At 40.2% G+C, this 7,701-nt stretch overlaps 1 long non-coding RNA gene across 1 annotated transcript; it reads left to right on the top strand.

Annotated features, from left to right (window-relative positions):
* The first annotated feature begins 2,335 nt into the window (after window positions 1-2,335).
* Window positions 2,336-6,179, top strand: LOC110017604 (uncharacterized). Its single transcript, XR_002293041.2, has 2 exons — window positions 2,336-4,200; window positions 5,680-6,179. It is a non-coding gene; the product is annotated as an uncharacterized LOC110017604 (long non-coding RNA).
* Window positions 6,180-7,701: the final 1,522 nt, after the last annotated feature.

Genomic DNA, 7,701 nt, shown 5'->3' with positions numbered 1-7,701 from the left:
GTCATGATTAAAGCGGTGTAGATTTGCACTGTAAGGTCATCAGAGAGCATGGAGGCAAGTCTTATCTTTAGGGAAGAAACGGTTTGTTTTGTCTCACTTTTAAAGAAGAAATAGGATCTGTTTTTGTTGGAAAAAGTGATCAAAAATGCACCAAATCTTCTTTTTGAAACACAAATGGAATCTTTTGATCATAGCAGCGCTTCTCTTTTTGGTTTTTGCCGCTGAGTTTTTCTGTATTACAAGTTTTTCCAACATACTTTTATATAGACAGTGCAGCAGAAGCTGTTCAGACGCACAAAGCCTTTGATTTGGTTTACTTTCAGGATCCAAGCCAGCTGGAAAAAGTGTGTCTTCAAACAAATTGAGTGGAACCAAAAGAAAAAGCTCTGAGATAGCAAGCAGCTAAACTTGCAAACGGTCAGACAAATAAAATAAACTAGCACAAAAAGTCAGGACATTGGTGTTTGGTTGATTAGCTTTAAAATGTGAAAAATAGTTCACACCAAAAAACGAAAATGCTTCTAAGATGGAAAATATTATGGATTTTTCTTTAATATGGAACCATATTGGTAAGGAAGACGCATTTATAGGAAAAGTACTAGAATATCGGAAAAGTTTGTCAAACATGGCGACCGACCAGTATTTATTGGTCGCTCTGACACAAACAATTCAAGGTGGTACCACAACCACCAGAACCAGAACCAGCAGACTAAAAGACAGTTTCGTCCATCAGGCGATATGGACACTCAGCTCCCTCCCTGCCCTCCCCCCTCTGGCCCCTCCACTCCGTCCTACAAGCCCACACTGAAAACTTTCACAACAGTTCAGATCACCACTTTCACCAAAGACTGCCATCACCACCTCATCCACTTACTGTTCTCAGCACTGTTGTCACTTTAAACTGCCACTTTAACCATCTCATTGCTCTCTGCACTGTTTAGACTACTGTTATTCTTCTTATTATTGCTGTCTTTTTATCTATTGTTTAAGTCGTTTATTTATTTATTTTTTATATGCTGCTTGCACTGTGGGGTGAGAGGAAAGCAATTTCATCTGTGCTGTATGTCTTTATGGATGCAGTACATTTGACAATAAAGCCGACTTTGACTTTGACAACTGGGAAGTGGGATTGAGGCCAAGATTGCTGGCAAGTTGTTTTACCCCCAACCACTCTCAGATTCCAGATCTAGTCAGCTCTGTAGCGTTTTCACCTTTGAGGATTGAGTTCAGTCCCAGAATGTTGAAGCATCGCACTATTATTGGCCACTACTCGCAAAAGCACATTTATCCAAACTCAGTACGTGTTCTATAATTTCCATTTCCTGTAATTAAAGGAAGAAAAAAAACATTTTCGAAAACAAAAGGCTTCTCCAGAAATCAAAATGAATGCTAGAAGAATGAAACACAAAGAGAAACTGGAAAAGGTAGTTACTATGGGACATCACTGACTGGATGATAATGTTTGTCCATTATTTTAGTTATTTGACATGAAGCCATACTGGACATCATCATCCACTCAGCAATGTCCCATAGTACCTACCTTTTCCAGTTTCTCATTGTATTTAGTTTTCTAACATTTCATTTTTTATTCTGTAGAATACTTCTTTTCTGGATTTTTTTGGCTTCTGAAATTCTGTTTTCTAAAATGTAGAGTTTTTTTTTTAAACATTTGTTTTGCTTTTTTAATTGTCGTGATCTGTAAAATGTTTGTGGTTCGAGTGATTTGTTGATGTGTTTTGCACTTCAGGGCCACCGTCGTTTTTAGCCAAAATCACAAAGCCCGAGTAGCTTTTTAAGACATGCTTTCTGCAGAGCAGCAGGAGCTCATTAGAAATTCACCTCTGAGTTGTGGGCGGGACTGTTGGCGTTGAAGTAACCCCACGCTGATATCCCGCCATTCCTTTGTTTACTCCCTCTCCTGCTAACTTACAGCCCCTCACAACCACAAGGTAACATTAACTTAGCAAAGAAATTGGACGCAAAATCAGAGCTATCCAGCCGTACAATCTTTACAATCTAAGGTTAATGGATCCATTCGTCTGCAAGTGGATGCATCAGAATTGGAACGGAGTAGTGGGGGCTTTGGCCAAGAGCTTTTTCAAACTGCAGATTTTTTACCTGCTCCTGATCCATCACCTTTTGAATAAAGAAAAGTGCTAAGAAATGCAGTTTTAAATTAATTTACGCATGTCTTCCGTTGTGAGGAGAATGCTATAAGACCATGTAAAAGGCATCATTTTTATTGGACTGGGTCTTTAAATTGAGCTAAAACCGCACAGGTTTGCTGTTAAGTGAAAGTCGCATGTTGTTAGGGATAATTTGGGATCAAATCCACATAACGTTCTAAAAATGTTGCATCTGCAGAATCTCTGATTCCCATTTGGGATTTTGTCCATTTTCCAGATTAGAATCACTGTGGTCCCTAGTTAATCGCTGGAATTATGTTCTAAAAACGACTTGCAAAAAGTAAATTCTGCAAAGTAATCAATTCGATTTTTTTTCGACAATAATTTTCTAGATGTTTTAAGGCTGTAAAACTCCTCATTGCACACTTTATCTACTTGTGTCAGACAGACATGAACATTTTCACACTTTTCTGTATTGTTTGAACATGCATGACTTCCACATTCCATTAGCATGTCCAACCTTTTGTGTGATAGTTAGCATCTTCTTCTGCCCTTTGGGAGCTGTGGCGGTTGTCTTTGGCGGTGCAGATTGTTTTGTCAACATTGTGGGGTTTGGTTGGGGAGAAACACTTCAGTCTCACTGTTACTAATCACTTAAAGCTTATTGCATTCTGTACTAAACAGCAGACACGGTGCGAAGGAGATTGATTGACAAGTAGCTACAGCCAAATAGGCTGCAGAATTAAAAAAAAAAGCATGCAAAACTCCTCCAAAAATATCTGGGAAACCCTGTTACAGTATGGGACCACAGTACTGACATTTCTCAGTCTTTTTTTATTTAAAAACTAAATGAGGAACATTTTGAGACAGATTTAAGACACCTTTGCCAACTCAAAAGTTAAAGAAACGTAAAATAAGTTTAAAAAAAATGTTTGAATACAAAGCTGGAGTTTGAAACATCCTTTGACCAAACAGAATCCGTCTTACTCTGACTTGGGGAGAGCGTTGATGACGAGTCATCTGTTAACAGTAAAGTGTTAGCAGCATCGGGGCAGCAGGTGAATCTGTTCTGTCAGTACTCTCGTTAATCTTGACCCCTGCGAGATGTTTGGCCTCCTCATCAGCTTCACCTAAGGCTTCAGAAAACATGAGCCGCTGTCAGGAAGTGATGTGACAAACGTTAGGCCCTCTGCCCGACGGCAGAACCGCCTTGGTGTGCCGTCCTGTGTGGACTCCTTCGGGTTTCAGTTCATTTTGGGGCTTTTCTTTTCTTTTTTTGGCAGACATGGTTAATTAAACGGAGTGAAACCTGTTGAAAGGAGCTGGACACTGCCAGCACGAGAGGACTTGACACCCATGTGTTTCGTGTGGCGTAGGGTGGGGGTTGGCGAGCGTGACGGAAGCGGGAGGCCCGCATCGCTGGCACCCCGCCTGACGACCAGAGCTCAGTCATGGGGCAAAGCACCCGCAGGGTGGAGGAAGAGGAGGTAAAACGGTAACGTAGGAGGGTAGTGTTAACTTTAACTGCTTTTCCAGACCTTCTACTGCTTCACTCCAACCAGAAGAACGACCCCCCCAACACCCTGTCCTACTGTGACACACCCACACACCAAGTGTATATATACACACATTCCAGGAGAAGGGATGGGAGCGTGATAATCGGGAAACAACGGCTGTTAGTTACAGAAAATGCATTACGGCGTGAGCGCAGGCTACAGAGCACAGGGGAGGAAGTGGCGGGATTAGGAACGAGGAGAGAACGAGCCGACTTCCTCCCCCCTCTCTGTAGTAAACTGTCGAGATTTACAAGGCCTCCAGGGATAAGGATATCCTATCTTCGTCCCATCAAATCTGGACAGCTCCTGATTTAAAAATAATCCTAAATCACAGCGTGGCAGATGTCAGTGGGGCATCAGGAGGTCAGGAATGGAAAATGTGCCGTTCTTGTCAGATTTGGAGCTGTGAGGCATCTACACGGCATCTCCTCGGGAGGCGTTAGCTTTAATATGCTCAATGTAACAATAGGAAGCAAAGAAGTTTTCATTTTTATTGACGAATTGAGAGCCAGCTTTTGGTAAGAAACAATGACATCTGTTTTCTTCCTCTTGTAAATTCTCACCCACCTGTTTTGGGCTGTGATGAATCTGAAAAACAGAGACACTCTTTAAAGAAACGTGAAACAAACTTCTTGTTCTCTCTAGAACCTCAAGATTAAAACTGATAAATATGACATCACAAATATCTATTTAATCAAATGTTTTTGGTTGTTCTTCTGACTTCTGACTAAACTCAAAGAGCTTGACGTGTGTGATTTCATCTGTAAGGATAAGCGCAGAAGAAAAACTGAAACCAATTCTATGTATATCCAATGACATTCTATTGCGCCAATAGATGAATGTGGTAATACACAATTGTTTTTTCTAAAAATCAAACAGGTAATTGCTTTCTTTAACAATTAAATTAAAGAAAATGTTACTGTTAAATATCCACAGGAGGATAAAGCAATAAATTATGTCCAGCACGACCACTGGAGCACAATGTCTGCCCATGTTTATATCAAACCAAATCAAACTTTATTTATGAAAAGTTCTTGGCAGTTCTGAAAACACATGCTCTATAAGTGCCTGATCTCTTGTTGAGCACGTTGCATTATCGTTTTATAAAATAATTTAAAAATTGCCCCCTCCTCTGAAGGTTTGGGGCACAGACCGTAGAGGAGAGAATTGGACACAGTCGGGGTTGACGTCACCCAGAAAATAAAAGTGCTTAACTCTGGCTCCAGTGACATGAAGCCAATTAGGTCGCCCTTTTTCGGTGATACGAGCGCAGCCACTACGAGTCAGTCAACAGTGATTGGTCCGAGTCGGTCGGAGTCAGTGTTCAACGGCAACTACTATCGCCAATCATGAGTAAGCTTGTTTGAAGGCCACGCCCCTTCCACTGAAAGCTTCTTGGGAGAATCTGTCCATCAAACTTTTTGAGGTGGTGGCCACATGGTTTTACTAAGGCATCTGATGGGTCAGTTTATAACTTGAATAACTTGTAATAAAGAAAAAGTACCATGAAAAACAATTAGATTAACAAGAAGATGTTAAAAAGATGTAGCATAGCATGAATGGTTGTTCTGACAAATAGAATGACTGAGTGACAGCTGTTTATTTTTCTTTAGTAGTCAACGGGATTTCGGTTTCTTGGAGCCAGTGGGTACTTCCTGTTTGGAACGCCAGGGGGGAGGGGCCACTCTGTCCAGTTCTTACATACAGTCAATGGTTCCAACTGGACAATGTTGAGAGTTGTTATTAATGAAGTCTGAGTCTTGATGTTACAATTACTTGAACATAGTTTAAGATTCCTACATTCTAATATTGTGGAAGCTTCTACATGAAGTTGTAAGCTTCCAGCTCAATGCGATCTCCCGTGGTTTGAGTTAAGCTAATGTGCAGAACATGTTTCCTCTACGTTCCTCACAGCTGTAAGAAAAAAAGAACTGCGATTCGCCTTCTCCCCTTTTGGAGCACCTGTTTAGCTGATGGATGCTTTTTATCATCATCAGCATCGCCAGGCATTGGATGCTACCCAGAAGCCTCCCCTGTGACGACCGCAGGTCCTTGTAGACCTCTTCAGCGGGAACAGGAAGCACTTCGCAGCGTGGGTCGCGACCCCTCTCGCTCAGCCTCATGAGTCAAAGCTGGCCCACCGCGGCGAAACAGTTCCGGGCCCGTCCGAGAAGGCGTGGAAGGCTGTTCAAAAGGTTGCTCCACCGTGTCTCTGAACTCCAAAGTCAGACGGAGGGAAGAGCACATCTTTGGAGCGCCGGCGTGTAACCTCATTACACACCAGACCCAGAAAGGCCCGTCTGAATGCAGCTGCAGCCGAGAGCCGACGTCCAGGAGAGCTGCTGCCGCCGAGCAACGCGGGTCCCTTTGGACCCCATCTGAAGCAGAAACACAGGAACCTCCACCTGTTGCCCGCCACGCTTTCTGCTTATTTGGAACAATATTCTATTTCACATTTCCATCTCATGGTATTTTCAAAATAAAAGCTTTGACTACACTGAAGGAATTTTATTTTATTTTATACTTCATGGAATGTGGTGCAAAATTGAAAATCTTAAAATTTTGCACCATGTTGAAAAAAAAACATTTAATTATAATGACACTACTGATATGATCTTTTTTCAAACTCAGTCCAGAAACAAAAGAAAACAAAACCATAAACACAGTAATTTCTCAACAAAAAAAAAGTAACATAGATGTACTTTTCGGTCTCAAATTTATGGCCATTGCTGATCAAGAAAACCTTGACATCTCTAAATCTAAACAATACAATTGTTTTCATAACAGACAGAATATTTTAACATGTTGTTCTAATCTTTAAATTTCAGTTATTGGTTAAAAAAAAAGATAACCTGCTCATGTTTGCAATCGATCTATTTGTTTCATATTTTACATATTATTATTGTTTTCATTTTATAGTTAAATATGTACACATTCTGTAGATTTCAGCAGTTTTCAGCAGCTTCTACTGAAAAAAACTACAATTTCCACTGATATTTTACAGGTTGCTTTATTTATTTTTAACTAAAGGTGTATATAAATCTAAATTACACCAAACAATGACAACTAACTAATAATATAATTTGTAATTTTTTCATTTTTTTTCATTTTTTTTTTTTTTAAATAAAGTATATTTGAATTTCAGTTGTACTTTCTGTAAATATTTCGGTCCTAAAACTTTTTGACTTTTTTTTTTTTGCATTTTCCTGCTTCCATATAAGATTCTTTACGGTACAACAACAACCTGATGACTTTAGCAGGATCTTCGCATCTTAATGCAACCTGAGGTGGGACCATTAAAATGTAACACAATGCGAGTCACATTTATGGTAAACCTTCCCTCGATGGATTATCTCCTAAAGGTTGTGTTAAACTTAAGAAATTTACTTCCCTGCTGTTTTACATCGAGAGACAAGAATTTTAATGATGAATAATGTATGCTCGCCAGCAAATGAAGTCCACGTTTTTTCGAGTTGGCGCAACACTCAGCTACATCTGATATTTCACTTTAACGGAGGGGCGTTAAGAGTGTGAAGTGGAAGGAAAGGATAAATCCTTGGGCTTAACAAAAGCAAAACTATGTTCCTTCCATGAAAATCCCATATAGATTTCCTCCAGAAACCTCCTGCTTCACCTCCTGATTACAACTTTTTAGATGATCTGTACCAGACTAGAGTATTTCACCCTAAATCCTTCCTCAAGAGTTTGTATTTTAAATAACATTCCTAAAACCGTGTGAAATCAGGATTTGGCAGAAAGATAAGAGTCCGTTTGGTTATCAGACTGCTGCCAGCTACAGCTACACTACTAAATATTTTTCTTATTGACAATAAAATCGCATAAACACATGTCACAGGTGTTGCTGTGTGACAAACCTGAAGGGAATTAGTGACCGGGGGTTACAGTTTCCTTCAAAATCCCCTAATTCCTCTGCTGACTGGATGCCGCACTATTCATAGGAGACTCCTTTTAAACTGCTAACTTATAAAACATTACGTTTTAACAGCAATCAGCTGAAC

Source organism: Oryzias latipes, chromosome 23 (genome assembly GCF_053564925.1).
Source record: "Oryzias latipes strain Hd-rR chromosome 23, Olatipes_Hd-rR_3.1".
Taxonomy (NCBI): domain Eukaryota; kingdom Metazoa; phylum Chordata; class Actinopteri; order Beloniformes; family Adrianichthyidae; genus Oryzias; species Oryzias latipes.
This window is presented reverse-complemented; position numbering and strand designations above follow the sequence as displayed.